Genomic DNA, 17,812 nt, shown 5'->3' with positions numbered 1-17,812 from the left:
TCCAAATTTCCCCTTGTGGGACAATTCAAGGATTATTCTATTCTATGTCATTTGTTCACAGCCTCTCCCAGTCAGAGCTTTTCTCCATGCTTGTCTTACTGCACATGATGTTATTAGCACAACCACTTTAAAGGTGATAATTTAGGACTTCATCAATAACACAGACAGCAATGTAGTTAAACATCTTACACTTCATTTTTATTAGCAATGAACTTAACCTACATACACATTGTATTTATCACTACCACTCATTACAATATTCATTGTTTGCTCAAATGTAATTAATACTTTCATTTTTCTAAAAATACCTCAAAACACAATTGTATGGAAGTAATAAAACACAAACAAATCAGTAAAATATGTATTTTACAAAATTGTGCTAGATAACATTCTGCAGTATTGCACAAACTCTTTCCAATGACAAGTAAAATATAAACTATTTTGACCACTTTTTTCCATTTGACTGCATAAAAATGAACATTTACAAAGAGTTATCTTATCTTATCTAACTGTTAATTTAGACTTCATCATTATGCAATGCATACCCTGCTGCATCTAAGCCCAAACCAGTAACCAGGCAGAAGTACAGAACAGTGTCCCTGGTAAATGAAGAGGAATCAAACGGGGCTTGCGTTTGTGTGTGTGTATTTGTGTTTTAATACATGGTGGTGAAGCATCTTTTTTAAGACCCAAAGGGTTACTTTGGATATTTACAAGTCTGCTTTAACTCCAAATGATCAAAATTTAGATATCTATAAATTTCTAAGAGATCATAGTCATGTTTCTGCAGTCAAGCGACTAGTCTAAATTATGCGTGGTGACACTGCACTATTTTACAGAACCAGACTTCTAAAGGTCCAAACTAATCCTTTAACATTATATAGAAACATATGCACATTTACAAAAAACAACAAAAAGCAAAACAAAACAAATCGAGAACTCCAAGGAAGATCTCCTCTATTTTGTTCGCTAGCTGTCTAGCTTCACATGGTCACGTGTCGTGAGGGCAGCATAGTGAGGCTGCACTGACTTACAAAGCTTGCTCTACCCTAGGCAGTTCAAACACAGAACATGTCTTTGTACAAGCACAAGACACAGCAGTCGCTAAATAAACTAGAAAAGATTTGTCACCTGAACAGAGTTTGTGTGGATTCTATCAGTCATGTGTTAGCAGGGTGAACAGCAGTGGGCTGTGTTTATTCCTAGTGAGTCCAACTTCTTTACCAGCTTCTGGGGAAGTTAGGTTATATATTACCAGTAACTTTTCAGATCAAAAGGTGATAAAGTTCAGATTTCTTTTCACCATATCATTGATGAAACTTACTTTTTTTTTAAATTTGAGCATCAGGGACAAGGCTGTTAATTGTTAAGGTCAAGGTTAAGCATGTGAATGTACTCTGTGTGAACACTCGAGAGCAACAGAACATGATCTGGGATGCACTGAACAGGTTCCTGAAAACTGTGGAACAAACCAAAAATGCTTATAAATATGTGACCTGGAAGCTGTTGCACTGTCTGCACCTGTAAACTCCAGGACACGTTTACAAACAATTTTCGTTGTTATTTGCGCTGCAGCTGCAGGTTAGGGTGGAGTTACTGTATGTGTGTGTGTTTACAAGTAGTTTTAAACCTTGTGATCCACAAAACAGCATAACAGTAAAAGAAGAATTGACTGCGTTACAGTCAGTGCGGGAGCGGCGGCTTTGCTCGTGCGCGATTCATTTGCAGTTTGGACGCACGTGAACATCTCCTGCCCTGACAGCGGCTGGAGGAGGACTATCCTCCGCCTGTGAGCGCTTTGGCACGAGCGAGGTGCCCACGGCAGCACCCGCTGCTTGTTGAGAGTAAGAGCAACAAGCGCTTTCACGTCAAAAGTCGTCATAAATAAGTCTCCAATAACACCAGAAAAAGCCGCCAGATTTGTCGCAAGTCGCTTTTTAGAAAAAAAAAAAAACGACGCTAAGGGGGGTTTGAAAACTCCCTAAATATAGCGACAAAATCGCTAAGTTGGAAACACTGTTTGGACTGTTTTCAGGGTATTTAAAAAAAAATTCAAAACAAAACCGTGCGTCACAATGGGTATTCTCTGAGTATGCGCAGAATTACGCACAGCTGTCATGTGATCCTGTGATCGAACAAAGGATCAAAGGCTCAAAGAGCGCTGACGTCAAATTCGCTGCCACAAAAGTCTATAAATAGCCCCTCTTCACCTTTGCAAACACAGTTTTACTTGGAACATTTTCAGAAACAGCGAGTTGTGTTTAGCAAACCAGAAACCTTTCAGAAAGGGACTATTTTAAAGTTAAATAATTAAGCACACGTATTTTTCTTTCGACACGTTGCATTAAGCTTTTAAAGAAATGTCACGAGAAATAGTCAATAATTCACAGTCTGACAGAGCGATTCCAGCGGAATCACAAAGACTATATGGGTTAGTGGAGAGAGAAATATCGGATAGAGACCTTCAAATGAAAATACAAGAACAAATTAGTACGATGCATCGTGATGTCAAGGAAGAGTTAGAGAGACTTGAGCACCAAGTGGGAGAAGCTCACCACAAAATAACAAAAAAAGAAGAGATAATAGAAAAACAGAATAGAGAAATAGATCACAAGACTGAACAAATAATTGAGCTGAAAAAAGAAATATGTGTTCTTCAGCGTCGGGTGAGACAGGCTCTGGATGACAAACAGTCAAGGGTGGATTCTCTGGAGGCTAAATTGCAGGAACAGGTTAACACCGTTCAAATGATGCACCGTGACTTTCTGGAAAAGGAAGAATATCTCCTTAGACAGAACAGCAGCATTGCTGCTCAGTTGTCACTTATTGAAAGGGAGAGAGACGAACTCAAGAAAACTTTAGAGCCTCTTGAGTACCAAGAACAACAGTCACAGGTGGAATCTCTGGAGGCTCTGCAGCTGGAGAATTTTGCTCCTGAACCTGAGGAGCTTTTTTTTCCTGCCTTGGAACCACCTGTGGTCCTGACACAGGAGAATTTTGCTCCTGAACCCGAGGAGCTTTTTTTTCCTGCCTTGGAACCACCTGTGGTCCTGACACAGGAGAATTTTGCTCCTGAACCCGAGGAGCTTTTTTTTCCTGCTTTGGAACCACCTCCTGACGTGGTTCCGACACAGGAGAATCTTGGTCTTCAACCTGAGGAGCTTGATTCTCCTGTCTCAGAACCATCTCCTGACGTGGCTCCGACTAGTAGTGGTTCATGGCGTCATGGTGCCAAACGCCTACTTAAAATAGGTTTAGGTGTTGCCGCAGTAGGCCTTATTATAGCTGCAGGTTACTGGGGCTTTTCAATGCTTAACAGTGATTGCCTATTTAACTCTGTCTATGGCCTTGTTGAGCCATATTGCCACCTTGGTGATCGATTAGTTCCCTTTTAAAGACTAGTAATGATGGACTGCTTTTCAGCCACAGTCCAGAAAACCATACGTTGTTCATGTTAGCTAAATGTTGCTCATGTTCTCTAACTTGTGCTCTCATTTTTCTTTTCTTTTGCCTCTCACCCCCCAACCAGTCGCGACAGATGGCTGCCCCTTCCTGAGCCTGGTTCTGTCAAAGGTTTCTTCCTGTTTAAAGGGAGTTTTTCCTTTCCACCGTGCCTAGTGCTTGCTCACAGGGGATCATTTGATTGTTGGGGTTTAATTTGTTAAAAAACATAACAAATTAGGTGAGGGGTTCACATAATAGAGAGCACAACAAAAACTACAAATTTTAAAAAAATTTGTTAGTTGCAAATCAAAATAAAGACAACAGTTTCTGAAAAACATCTCTTACGGCTCTGTTTATTTGCTTAAATGAATACTTGTATTTTTTGTCATAGAAGAATATACATTGTCTTAAGTATTTAATAATTTTAAATTTAGCCCTGCGCTGCATGAGATAAACACAGACGGCTGTCGGCCTGGCAAGGGAAAGTTCCTCTTCAACCTCCAAACTAAACCCAGTTTGTTACTCACAGCATCGCAAAATTAGACACAGCAATTTCTTAGAGTCTGGTTTAAGTCCTGAAATGACATCTCCTTACCTGTCACGGTTCTGGGTCAGTTTGACCCAGTATTTTGAGTTGTTATGTTTTGGTGTGTTTTTGCATTATGGATTTTTTTCTTATTCTCTTGTGGTGCTTGTGTTGGTTATGATGATGATGATGATGATTATTAATCTATGTTTTAGTTATTTGTAACCCCTATAGACATGGTTACTAGTATTTTCTTGTTTTACCTGGTAATATTATTTCCGACACCCCTTGAACACACTTTGATTTTCCGTAGTTCAGTGAATGCAACAAAAGCACGTTGCTGCATTAAGCTAGGCAAAACGGAGCAAGACACAGAGAGCAAATAACAAGCTACACAGTGAGTCTTTTGGTATAAAATAAGTGTTATAAAGTATTTTCAACAGTCTCTAACTTAAAGTTATGTACTTTTCAGAGGCCTTTATGTGTTTTACTCTCGACCAAAACCAGGCAGAGCGTGTATTTGTTTCTTGGGAATTCCGGTGAGTTACTAGAGATGATAAGTTAGCAGGAAAACTTATGCTAATTGTACATGTGGTAAACACTGCAACAGTGCGAATTCCGTATTGTCTAAAAAAAGCTAAAACCAGTCGGAGTACTTGAATCGTGTGTGAAATGGAATGTCGTATTTTATTTTATTGTCTATTTGATTGGGCATCCTCACAAATGTGCAAAACTAATGCAGGATGCACTTCTCTTTTAGCCATAAATGTTGTCCAGTGCCTTTTCTGCACTTTGTCATTTCAGTTATAGGTTAATACATGTAAATAAGTTATTTAAAACTAGTTACGTTACAAACATTTCATGATGTGATTACATATGCCTTAAAAAGGGGTATTTAAATACAATTGATTGTAATGCTGTAAAGCAATACAAATGGAATTCATAGAGACAGAACAATGTTAAAACGACAGTGTACTTGATTTTGAAAACTTTATGAGATCTCATTTTATTTAGAAAAACTGTTAAGAACTATTCTGTTTATTGCTCTGTACTGTATGTGCAGACTGGTTTTTTGTGATCCTGGATCTGAAGTGGTTCTGGATATGGATGGCGAGCCAGACCCTGTGAAAACTCTTGGCGAATCCAAAAGCAGTGTGGCCAGCTGTTCTGGATGCAGGAGTAGAGCTACAGTCTGAATTACTTCGAATCGCAGGATTTCAGATAAGCAAGAACAAAAAACTGCTTACTTGATACGGATTGTTTCTCTGGGAAACTATTGAACTCCCAATATCCTGCTCATCAGGAGTCAGGTCTAAAGAGACTACTTATTTTATTTTATTTTGTTGTTATTTTCAAAAGAGCGCTCTTCTCTGTTGATTTTCTGTTAATTTTCTATGCTGTTTACATTGGGTTATTGCACCACTGTAACATTGTAATAAATCTGCCGGCTGTTCAACACTCAATTCTCTCAAATTTATTTTACTCCTCTCGAATCTAGTCTATAAGTTTAACCCTACTATACTAAGCAGGTGTTACATATTCTTGTTTAGGGATTAGTTCTTAGGTTTTGTGTTCTCATGTTTTTTGCTGGTTTAGTTCAGTGTCTAGTCTGTCTCTCTCTGTCCGTGTCTTAGTTTAGTGTGTATTGTTTCCTGTTTTATTTTGAAGGATTGTGTCTTATGTCAGTGTGTCCAGCTTCGATCCCCTGACTCGTTAGCCCCAATCTCTCCCAGCTGTGTCTCCCTCCTGTTTTCCATTCCCTGATTACTTCCCTGTGTATATTAGCCCTGTGTTTTCCATTGCTCAGTGTTGCGTCGTACAGGTTATACCTGGTTATACCTGGGTGTTTTTGTGTTCAGTACTTTCATGTTCAGTACCCTTGTTCAGTTCATGTTTTGTTTTCTCCAGCAATAAAGTTGAGGTTTTAAGTTACAATTTTGTGTTCGAGTCCTGCATTTGGATCCTCATCTCTGCCTGCCCGCACACAAAGCCCTGACATTTCCAGCATAGAAGCATTCACAGTCATTACACTGTATGTACACTATATGTTGAAAAAAAGAAGAAAAACAGAAAGCCAAATAAGAAATACTTCTAAGCAGTAGAAGGTTGTTGACAGTAGCAAGCTACAGGTCTCTCAATATCTTACTGTTTAACTTTTGTGTTAACTAGATTGACATTATTGAAGTCAAGGTTAAATTTTAGTAATGGTGGTTTCAAAAATAGTTTCAATGCACTGAAAGGTGATCCAGAAGTAGAAGAGTCATCAGTGAATAATGAAACTGGAGATGTCACTTCTAGAGCAGGACATCTGACTTAAGTCTAATGAACCACGTGCCATTCATTCTTCTTAAATATTTATTACAGTAGTTCATTAAAGAAAACCCGAGAGTGCGAGAGAGAGAGAATATGAACTTAAATTAAATAAATGACTCCAATAAGTAAGAAAGGAAACATTCTAAAGTCTCATTGTACTGTCGCCTCTGTCAGTGCGCCCTAGGGTGGCTGTGGCTACAATGTAGCTTGCCATCACCAGTGTGTGAATGTGTGTGTGAATGGGTGGATGACTGGATATGGAAAGCGCTTTGGGGTCCTTAGGGACTAGTAAAGCGCTATACAAATACAGGCCATTTACCATTTTTTGCATCGCACAGTTACTTTTTTTGTGACGCAATTGTGAGTAACTGTGCGTCACAATACAATATTATATGACGTAATTTTTAAAAAGTAGAACGATACAGTCCTTTTGAGTTACAGAGTCGGAACGCTTTTCTTGGTTCCGGTCGTACGGACGTTTTAGAGTGCAACACAAAGGAGTCACGCTTGCACGATATCAACACTGACAGTTGGTACAGGTTTTTGTGTGTTTGCTGTTAAGCAGTGGAGTAAACCATGGAGGTCCTGGGAGGACAGTTTAGCGACATAACCCCACTGGAGCTGGCGGCTCCTGTCAACACTGTAGCTGTGAGTATGAAGACCGGAAAGGACCGAAAGTCTAGCAGCACGAGCACAGAGATGCTAACGCTAGCGTGGAGGCTGTTAGCTCATAGAGATGCAGAGTGAAGGGGAACGTCCTGTGTCCCAGTTTGTTGTTTCTGATAGATATTGTTTCTAGTGTACAATTTGGAGAAAGTGCATAAGTATGGACACAGTTCGAATAGTTTTCGCGTTATGAATAAAAACGGACTTGTTGTTTATTTGCTCGTTTTCCCTTTTTAACAGGAAAAATGGAAGTTGTTACCAGCCTCTCACCCCCCCCCCAACCAGTCGCGACACCCTCTCTGTACAGAGTTGTCATGTAGGAAATACTATTAGTAGATTGCTCTATTTTTCGCTTTATGTCTACTTTTTACTTGCTTTATTTCCACCTCTCAAAAATGTAACTTGTAACTTACCCACAGAACTTGTGAACTGTTCAGAAAATATAACCCACAGGATTTGAGAGAAAAGGGACCAGTAAGTGCAAAATGCAAACTTATTTCAGGTTTGTTCTTGCAGCACTTTCTAGAAGCACATATGTAGCCTAGGGTTGCTTACTGTGCCCATTCTTAGATGGGTCTTTAAACCACCGTAAAACTACACTCATACATGAAGAATACAAAACTCAAACGTCATTAAAAACCTAGAAAGGATATGATGCAAGGGACAAAAAGTTAAAAGGAGGGACATAAAGCAATAAACAGCAATAAACTCAAAGAAATCTTTTTGACTTTTGATCTTCACCTTCTTGCTGAGTGTTATAAGAGCACTGCTGCCTCTCATGTTTGTGCAGGACATCTGAAGCTACAGCCAGTGTTTGGCTTGCTTATCGTAGCACAGAGGAGGCCTCTACGTGCTAGTAGTGCTGATTTTCTAACACTGGAAAATAACTCAAAATGTTAGAAATATTCCAGTGTTAGAAAATCAGCACTGCTCAGTGTTAGCCATTGTTAATCTTCAAAACTGACTAGGTTACTTTTAAACATATAACACTGTCAAAAGTGTTACAGGTTTTTTTTTGGGTTTTTTTTTTTTACAGCCACTAGGACACATTTCTCAATACTTAGGTCACTTTTGCAAAACTCTTCACACAACTCCTCTAACTGACCTTCAGCTTGGCAAAGCAGTTCATTTCACATTCAAAATGCACTACAACTACCAAAACACTTTATTCAGGTCTCAAATAAAGTCATTCTTCCAGAACACTAGCAAAGGTTGACAGCCGACAAACACACTTTGTCACCCACAAAACAATGACCTAAAAAACACTAACAACATGTAGCATTACACAGTGTTTTCTTGTGTAAAACAAGGACACATCTCTGTTTATAATTTCAATATATGTTACTGGAATGAATCAGACATCATGTATTTATGTTTATGTATTTTTATTTTTTTGCACTAAGTAATCCCAAAATACAAGAATTTGTATACACACCATCCACTGATACACATACAATAGTAATGCTAATCTACTCGGTCTTCTCCATTTGGCCACAGGTTCTCATCCACATCACATCTTATGTCATCTAGGGCGATACACCTAGGAAAGAATCTCCTGGCATGCCTGATCCATCCCTGGCAATCTTCTGCTGATATTTCCAGGCATCCAGCATTCATTGCATCCAGGAGGGACATTTGATCATGTGGATGATGGTGGTAAAGCTTCCACCGCCATGAGGAAAAGAATTCCTCTATGGGGTTGAGGAATGGAGAGTAAGGTGGGAGGAAAAGAGACTCCATTCTGGGATGGGCTGCAAACCACTTGGTGACTGCACGGGAGTGATGAAATGCCACGTTGTCCCATACAATTATAAATGTTGGCTGATTCCTTCTCTCTGCATCCCTTTCCTCACCTAGCACAACCCGTCCATAGAGATCATGCAGGAACGCAAGGAGCCGTTCAGTGTTGTATGGCCCAATTAGTGGTCTGTGTAACAGCAGTCCATCGGTGGATATTGCTGCGCACATTGTGATGTTGGCACCCCTCTGGCCTGGGACAGTCACTGTGGCTCTCTTCCCAATCACATTCCTCCCTCGTCGCCGTGCTTTGGCCAAGTTGAAACCTGCCTCATCCACAAAGATGAAAATGTGGTGCGTTTGCCTGCCTTCAATCTCCATGACTCTCTAACATAAATCCACAAGGCAACATAAGCTGTTACAGTAGTAAATTTGTAAAAATTGTCTTTGTGTGTGTTTGGTTTTGTTCAAAAACAGATCTGTATTTTATTGTGATCTTACCTGGACATACTGGTTCCTGAGTTGCTTGACATGTTCAGAGTTCCTCTCAAAAGGCACAGTGTACAACTGTTTCATCCTGACCTGATGTTTTTTCTGGACTTTAGAAATTGTTGTTATGCTTACACTGTGAATATTTGCGAAAGTAACGTTGTCTGCCAAGACTCTGTCTAATTTCAGTGAGTTTTATCCCATTGTTTCTGATGACCATATCAACAATGGCAGTTTCCTGCACATCAGTGAACATCCGTCCTCTCCCTCCTATGTGAGGTAACTGTTGAGTCCTAAGCAGAAATGCAACAAAAATTACACAAAAGCTTATTTACTTCTGAAATGTGCAAATGCCCCTGCAGAATACAAGTTACCTGTTGGTTTGCCGGAAAACTCTAACAATAGATGCCACTGTAGAGCGTTGCAGATTTGGCTGCACTCTCTGACCAGCCTCTCTCATTGAGTGACCATGATTTACTACATGATCAATTACAGTAGCTCTGATCTCATCTGAGACTACAGCTCTTGATCTTCCTCTTATTCTTCTTCCACCACGCATACCTCGCCCCCTCCCAGCCACTCTTCTTCCTCTTTCAGCCACTTCTCCATTTCTGGCTGGGTCCATGTTTACATCACAAAACAAACCTATTCAGCAGTTGTCTCCTTTTGTAATGAAATTGAAGGCGTAACACCTGTGTAGATGTTCATCTACAATGAGAATCAGCTGTTGCTGGTTAAACTGCACTTTTAGATTTAAAATATGTTTCAATAAAATATTGCTGTTGAATTTTGCTGTCTTATTCAGTTTTGCATTATGTTATTGTTTTGACCATAAGTTTAAGTTTTGAAAACAGTATGTAAGTACATGCAAAATGTCCTGTACGTACAAAGATTTTTGGCAGTTGTGTCTGAGTGAGAAAATAATTCATGAAATTTGAGAGATGTAGTCATTGAATGCATTTTGTGCCAAAACAATGATAACTGATCCTCAGTTTAGCCCACATAGACTTCTGTTGTGCTCACTGTGTGAGGAGTTTTGCAAAAGTGACGTAAGTATTGAGAAATTTGTCCTAGCGGCTATAAAAAAAACTGTAATTTAACACTCAACAGTGTTGTATTTAACACTCAGAGGTGTGGACCCATATATAGACACTCTATAGTGTTAATTTAACACTGGAGATTTTGCTGTGTGCTTCCACAGCCAATTTAGAAACTTATTCTCATTCTCATGTTTGTGTGACCTGCTGCTCACCAAAAGGATCATAAAAGCAGGAAGCTTACCACACAAGAAACAGATCTGTCATGGCTACTGAATGGACTCACGCGCAGACAGTTCTTTCTCAGAGAACAAAAGGAGATTTATTTACAACAGGGATCACCTCAGTGCTATATATATGTACAGTGAGTTGGGAGGGGGGTCCAGCGCTCCAAGGAGAGAAGGAGGGGGGAAATCCACACACACGCTTCCTCTTCCACACAGTCACCGCCACAGCTCCTCCGCACACTCGCTCCAAAACTCCACACACGCTGCCACACCCGGGCAGGTAGTGATGGGTCGTTCTGTATCGAGGCTTCGGAGCGTGTGTCGAGTAATGGAGGGGGCGTTTCCGCGAAGCGCGTATCGAGGCTGCAGTATACCTCGCATTTCCAAGTGTGAGCCTTTGCATGCATGACGGAGAGAAAAGGACGCATTGACAAGAGGTTCCTCAGCTCAGGGCACTGCTGAGCCACCTTGGTTAAATAGGGGAAATATTTACAGGCCACATCGGAGCAAAGGAACGTAATATGTCCTGGGAAGCTAGCTGCCAACTTCCTCTGGAGAAAAAGAGGGTAAGCAAAGATCTCCCCTCGAAACATGTTCAATGCAGCTAAGAGGACTCCGTGGTGACAAACAGCTATTTCCACGCCCTCTTCATCCAACTTCCCAGTGGACTTTTTGGACGACTCCTTTGCTGCAGTCCAAGATGAAGATCCGCACAACCCTTTCCCTGGGACCTATACACCCAAAGATTTTAACATAAAAGACTCGGCATGATTAAGCCCTATCAGGGACAAACTTTTTAAAACAAATGCATAACAATTAGCTGAATTAGCCTTAAGTTACACGAGACCTCATATCTCCCCAGGACAGCACTGACAACACAAAATAAAAATCATGTTGTTGTTTTTTTTTTTAAATACACATGGTGACAAAATTAAGTACACATTAAGATAAAGTAAAGTAAACAGTATTACGACAACACTAAGAGAAAAATAAAATAAATATCCACCCATCCATATATGTACACACACACACACACACACACACACACACACACACACACACACACACACACACACACACACACACACACACACACACACACACACACACACACACACGTATGTGTATATGGTTATGGCATTAACGTCATTTTAACAAGATTAACGCTAACAGCACTAATATACATGTGTATCTTACATGATTTGTGTGTCTCTGGATGTATTTCACAAACTCAGAATCTTCCTCATCTTTTTCAATGAAGACACCTTCAAAGTTCCCCTGCTCTGAAGTGCTGAACGAACACAGTGACAGTTGTTTGAAAAGAAACATTAAAATACATTTTTCTACAAATCCATATTTGACTTATGTACACAATGCATAACGTACCTTGCATTAGACTGAAAGCGATAAAGCTTGCGGTTTCCATCAACTGAGACGGCAAGCATGTCTGCAGTGCAGGCAGGGCAGCTAAAGCATGGCTCCTTGCACATCCTGTCCACAAACTTTACAGCACTCCACTCCAAGAAACTTTTACTGAAGGCATCAGCTGATATTCGGCCAGTCTTTTACATAGAGGACATACAACAGAATATTCAAGGACAGTCATCATAAACATTGATTTACACAATTTCCTTAAACTTGGCAAATTTAGAAACTCACCCTTCCAAAATGGCTGTTCGTTCATCCAGCACTTTGACAAATGCCTTAAGTGACATCCCTGGTGCAGCCTTCTTAATGTCATAGAAAGACTGAAAGACATCCATTGAAAACAGGGTGCAGAAATTTAAGGTGCCAGGCCAATATCCACTACCCAGGATGTCCTTAACTGAGGGGGACCACATTAGGCCACAGCTGGTGCAGCTCACCACTGGCAGTGCAAGGTTATAACGGCCTTTAGAAAGGATCAGGATAAATTCAGTCATGGCTCAAAGCATTCATTTTTTTCATGTTGTTTTCAAATCGGTCTGGTAAATCCAAATGACCTTTGACAGGTGCCCACATATACTGCGGGCCGAGGGTAATTCAAACCAAGATAGCAATGCACAATTTGCAATAAAACCTCCAAACTAGGGCTGCCACAAACGATTATTTTGATAGTCGACTAGTCACCGATTATTTTTGCGATTAGTCGACTAATCAGATCATCATCCATTGGACGTAAAGCGTACAGCTTATTGCACCAGCAGCGTCTGCTCTTATATAACTATCATTAGCTTACAGCTTTAAGTGTTTAAGGTACGTGCTAACTAAAAATAAAGACAAGATGATAGTTTATTAAATTTTAATGAAATTAGCAGATTGTCTCGGTGGAGTTTAATAAACTCCTTGCTATCTAAAATATAACAGGACACCGGAGTAAATTCTCGAGCATCTCACATAGGGCTGGGTATCGTCACTGATTTCTAGAATCGATTCAATTCCGATTCACAAGGTCCCGAATCGATTCGATCCACGATTCGATTTAATTCGATTCTATTTAAATCTGGGAAATTTTGACAGTCAGAAATATTATAATTCAGATCAGTACATTTACATATTTTTGTATCAATAAAAAGGAAGCTGACACACGCAAGACTTTATCACAGGTGTGAGCGTTACAGCAGAGGCCTTTGTGTCAAAGTAGCTGAAGATAAAACACAGAAAAACATGAAGGTGATTTTCCTGGCCTGGGATTTTATAAAAATATTCTGCAGTACATCAAAAACGAAAGAAAACCATTAATCAATATATGAACATTACCTCTGAAGTTACAGCGGTTTTATTAGAGACACGGTTAAGCGTTTTGCATTTTGAATAATTTTAAAAAGTTTAAATTTGTTCAGTATTGAACGGCAGAAATTAGGTTTTCTTTTCGGAAAATGTAAAAGGGAAAAAAAACAGCGGCTGACAGCGCTGTAAACAACAGTAGACTGGTGTGTAACAAGCAAGCCAATAATGAAGAAAGGGAAACTGTTCTTGAAGTACAGAGAGAGAGAGAGAGGGAGAGAGAGCTGCGCATCGCGGTGGAAGCAAAACAGTGAAAGTCAGAGTGAATTCATGACGATGTTTATGTGAAGCGTTTGGATCTTCTTTTGCTGCTGGTTCGGTCAATATTGTTTGGAGAGAGATCAAACTAACAGCTTTAGAATCGGCTCATTAAGGGCGTGAACACAAAGCGCGATTCAAAGAATCAGCGCGCTGTCGGCTTTCACCCCCACCGTGAGAAAGGCAACATCTAACAGATTCTGATCCGCGGGTCGCGCTGTGTGTTTAAGTCTATGTGCAGAATCCGTGTACCTGCTCTCATTTACTGTCTTAGCTGTTTGGTGGTTCTTGAAATTTTGTGAGATGTCACCAGAGATTCTGGCATTTCGGGCAAAATAAATTTATATTAAAAAAATCGATTCAGGATTTTAATGAATCGATTTTACGTTATCCAAGCCAGAATCGATTTTAATCGATGAATCGATTATAAAAACCCACCCCTAATCTCACACTTCTGATAATCAGCTGTCTGCTTGATGTTTATTCAGCTGTGTAAAAACTATAACTTTAATCTCAGCCAAACCGATTTACTCAGGAACAAATAAAATACTGAAAAAAGCCAAATAGCATTTGGAAGTTATCCACCAAGTGACTTCTATATCATGTTTAACCTGAGTAGCGAAATTTGCCGGGAGTCCGGTGTTCTCACGGCTCTTGAGCCTAGCCCCCGGTTAGCTATCGAGCTAGTGGGTAACAGACGTCTCCGAAAACGTAGGAGCGCTTTTGAAAATATGTGGTGTCTTGATAAACTGAGCAGATATTTGAGGTTTACACAGCTACATTCTCGCCTGAAAATATGTTAAACGTTTATTTTGTGACCCAGAAAGAATAATAAGAGTAATATTAAAACTAACTAGCTGCCGCCATTGTTGGAAACTGAGCTGGGCCGCGCTATGAATTCTGGGACACAGCTTCTTCTTCTTCTTCGGGGTTTAACGGCAGCTGGCATCCTTGTACATGCAGTGCTGCCATCTTCTGTTTCAGTCCGTTATTACACTCTTAAATCCTACTACTTATACCTGCGTCTTTTGGGATCTTACAAAGCTTCAAACGACGCGTCGACTATTAAATCAGTCGTCGACGATTTTGATAGTCGACGTAATCGTGACTAGTTGACTAATCGTGGCAGCCATACTCCAAACACATCTATTGTGTATGTAGTGTGTGACAAAAGGGCAACTTACCATTTATGGTTACAAGAGCCACAATTGCGCCGCGTGAAACCTCAACGTTACCTGCTGGGCAGTCACACACATGTTCTGGCCTTTGCACAGGCAACAGCCGAACTAACATTAAAACACACAATATATATATAAAAAGGAATTGGAAATTAACTGATACACAACAAATATACAATAACAGCACCCACTCATAGTACATAGCAAGAAATGCATAAGACTTAAAAACCGTACCTAAACTGTGATGAAGGCTGCAAAAACCCTCCTGTTACTGCCTCTCTGTTGTGCAGGACAAAGCGTGTGTGAACTGCAATATCACAGTCAGCACAAAGGAATGGGAGAGGCAGGCAGTCCAGACACCTCACAACTACTTGTTTGCCACACTGACACACACACGGTGTGACTGTGGATCCAGAGTAGCTAACATATTATCTATAAGACAAGGCCTGGCCTCTTTCCACTTTTGCGAGGACACCATATTTCTGATCGCCCAGTGAGTAGCAGCTGACTCAGACGACGTCTCACAAGTCATGGCTGCGTCCTCTTCTCCATCCTCCAACAACTGAAGGAGCTCCTGACGAAGCACCTCAGTTCCATACACTAACAGAAAAAAAATAAAGGAAGAAACTCTTCCACAAAGTGAAAAACACTCTAGGCAGTATGTTTCTTAGGACTGCACAAAAGCCCTGCCTAACTCAACTATAACAACAAATATAAAAGTAAACAGAAATCACAACATATACAAGAAGGTAAAGTACCTTTTGTTGGGTTGACACTGGCAACATAACTAGGTTCTTCACGTGGACATTGATGCTGCTCTCTGGACACTGGGAGGAAAAAAAGAGATTGAAGAATATTTACTTACTGAAATTCTTTGGTGAAAACAAGTTGTGAGATAAAATCATTGGTTGTGTGAACACTGACCACGTGGCATGCAACTAGTACATCGACTGGTTGATGGTCTTTGAGGAATAAAATCTCCCTGTCTGTCTGTCACGTGTTTTCCAGCGCACTGGTCTTGGCTGAGGTTCACTCTGTGCATCATTCTACGCAATTAACAAGGAAAAAAGGGAACACCTAAAATACAGTCCATAAAGCAAAGATTATCAAACATCTTAAGTTAACCAACTTAATTTGACAAACTTATATATACACATATATAAAAAAAAATTTCAAATAATATAACGTTTACTCCGTACAAAATATTAGACAAGCGTGTTCCCTCTTTAACAACTGTTTCCACTAAAAATATTACCTGCATATCTTGAAGGAGTTCGTCAGCAGCCTGAAGCTCTTCCTCCAGCTCGGGATCCTCTGAATCGCTCATTTTCAAGCTAAAGAGGAAAGAGATTTTTGCAGAACTCTGTGACATAAACGCATAACTAACGCAACTCAAATGATTTTCAGTCTTGGCGCTCCAGTTAACGTTAGCAATTAACGTTAGCATCATCAGTTTATAAAAAGCTAGCAGAACTCTAATGCAAAAACTGCTTTACGCACCATGTGAGGGTATTTTGCAGCACACAAGTCCTTTAACGTTTGTAATAGATTTAATCCATCATCGTTGGATTAAATGGCTAATGCTGCAGTAGCCACGTGTAGTCGTTACCTAGCAAGGATGCTGACGGTAGCTGTAGCCATTTTTAAATGCATTAAACCGTTTCGAGATCAGTCACCTCTGTTTGTTTGAAGCTTTTATGAAAAACAAACTTTGAAACACACATCAAGATCCATCTATCCATCCATCCATCCATTCGCTTCCGCTTATCCTTTTCAGGGTCGCGGGGGGCGCTGGAGCCTATCCCAGCTGACATAGGGCGAAAGGCGGGATACACCCTGGACAGGTCGCCAGTCTGTCGCAGGGCTAACACATAGGGACAGACAACCATTCACACTCACATTCACACCTAGTGGCAATTTGGATTATCCAATTAACCTATCCCCACAAGCTGCATGTCTTTGGACGGTGGGAGGAAGCCGGAGTACCCAGAGGGAACCCACGCAAACACGGGGAGAACTTGCAAACTCCACACAGAAAGACCCCAGCCTGATGGTGGAATTGAACTCAGGACCTTCTTGCTGTGCGGCAACAGTGCTAACCACCGTGCTGCCCTATTACTTTAAATATGTATTTTTTACATACCTGCATTAGAATCAATCAGTTCCGCCTCATTTTCTTATTCTTATAAATGGGTCTCTCCATTCTCCCATCATCCTTTGCTTACACAGGTTGCATCTGATTGGTTGGAGCCGAGCACATCCAAAACTAACAGGAGTGGTGGATGAATCTATAAATGTGTTTTACGTGTGAAATGAAAATAATAAACCTAACAAAGGATTATGTACGTTAAATCTGAGCACTTTCAGCTCGTGAATCAGTTTGGAAAACACTGTGTGATGGCCACAACATGAAGCGATTTTATTGTTGCATTATCAGTGATACTTTCATGTGTTTTTGTTGAGAAATGTTAACGATGTCCATTAAAAGAAAGCATTAAATTAGGGAGAAAAACCCGTTCGCGGAGAGGGTCCCCGGTTCTCCAGTTAGATTGTGCTTCACAGCGTCATGTTTCGCTGTGACGGGATTATTATTGGAGTAAATGGATGGCTGGAGCCTCTGCTCGAAGCGTCTCTGATCGCGCGAGCGGGTTCATATTGGAATGAATTGACAACCCACAGCGTCACATAAAAACGTGGAAGGATACCTTTAGCGTCAGCATGAGAAGTTAAGGGACGCGACAAATCATCATTATTTTACGTGTCGGGAGTGAGAACGGGTTGCTCCAAGCCACAGAATGAGACGCTTCAGAAAACATAGCAGGACCGAGGATATCTGTGACTCGTCCTCCCCTTTCCTCTATTAATGTGTTTTCTCTTTTGTGATAAATGAGTTCAAATAAAAGCAGCTCCAGCTTTTCAGATATTTTAAGATAAAATTAAAAATTTTAACTGGATCTAGGGCCGGCTGGCTTTTGTATACAGCACACCAGAAGGTGACCAGAAACTTGTCGCTCCTGACATGGGCGTCACTTATGGCTGCTGTAATGGCATTTGAGCTTCTGATGAGGTCACGCATGAGGCGTTTTCATAGTGAGACACGAAACGAATGCTGAATGAAATAATTTGAAATGTTTCTGCTGAGCTATTTAACAAGTCAGCAGCGCCGCTGTG

General features: G+C 40.5%; 3 long non-coding RNA genes across 6 annotated transcripts; 1 reads left to right on the top strand and 2 right to left on the bottom strand.

Annotated features, from left to right (window-relative positions):
* Positions 1 to 4,271: 4,271 nt before the first annotated feature.
* On the top strand, positions 4,272 to 9,962 carry LOC145430187 (uncharacterized). 2 transcript variants are annotated; one of them, XR_013910638.1, is made up of 4 exons: positions 4,272 to 4,367; positions 4,443 to 4,509; positions 5,034 to 6,931; positions 8,447 to 9,962. It is a non-coding gene; the product is annotated as an uncharacterized LOC145430187 (long non-coding RNA). The 2 variants fall into 2 exon arrangements; XR_013910637.1 differs by having other exon boundaries at positions 4,297 to 4,509.
* On the bottom strand, positions 8,318 to 10,453 carry LOC145430188 (uncharacterized). Its single transcript, XR_013910642.1, has 2 exons — positions 9,188 to 10,453; positions 8,318 to 9,073 (listed from the first exon to the last, which is right to left on the bottom strand). It is a non-coding gene; the product is annotated as an uncharacterized LOC145430188 (long non-coding RNA).
* Positions 10,454 to 10,511: 58 nt separating this feature from the next.
* On the bottom strand, positions 10,512 to 17,533 carry LOC113026960 (uncharacterized). 3 transcript variants are annotated; one of them, XR_013910640.1, is made up of 7 exons: positions 16,785 to 17,533; positions 15,897 to 15,975; positions 15,566 to 15,687; positions 15,400 to 15,468; positions 11,826 to 15,241; positions 11,637 to 11,730; positions 10,512 to 11,170 (listed from the first exon to the last, which is right to left on the bottom strand). It is a non-coding gene; the product is annotated as an uncharacterized LOC113026960 (long non-coding RNA). The 3 variants fall into 3 exon arrangements; XR_013910639.1 differs by having other exon boundaries at positions 11,826 to 15,468; XR_013910641.1 differs by lacking the exon at positions 16,785 to 17,533 and adding an exon at positions 16,142 to 16,777 and having other exon boundaries at positions 11,826 to 15,468.
* Positions 17,534 to 17,812: the final 279 nt, after the last annotated feature.

This window comes from Astatotilapia calliptera, chromosome 7 (genome assembly GCF_964374335.1).
Source record: "Astatotilapia calliptera chromosome 7, fAstCal68.1, whole genome shotgun sequence".
Classification (NCBI taxonomy): Eukaryota; Metazoa; Chordata; class Actinopteri; order Cichliformes; family Cichlidae; genus Astatotilapia; species Astatotilapia calliptera.
The sequence above is the reverse complement of the archived record's forward strand: the minus strand, read 5'-3'. Positions and strand labels throughout refer to the sequence as shown.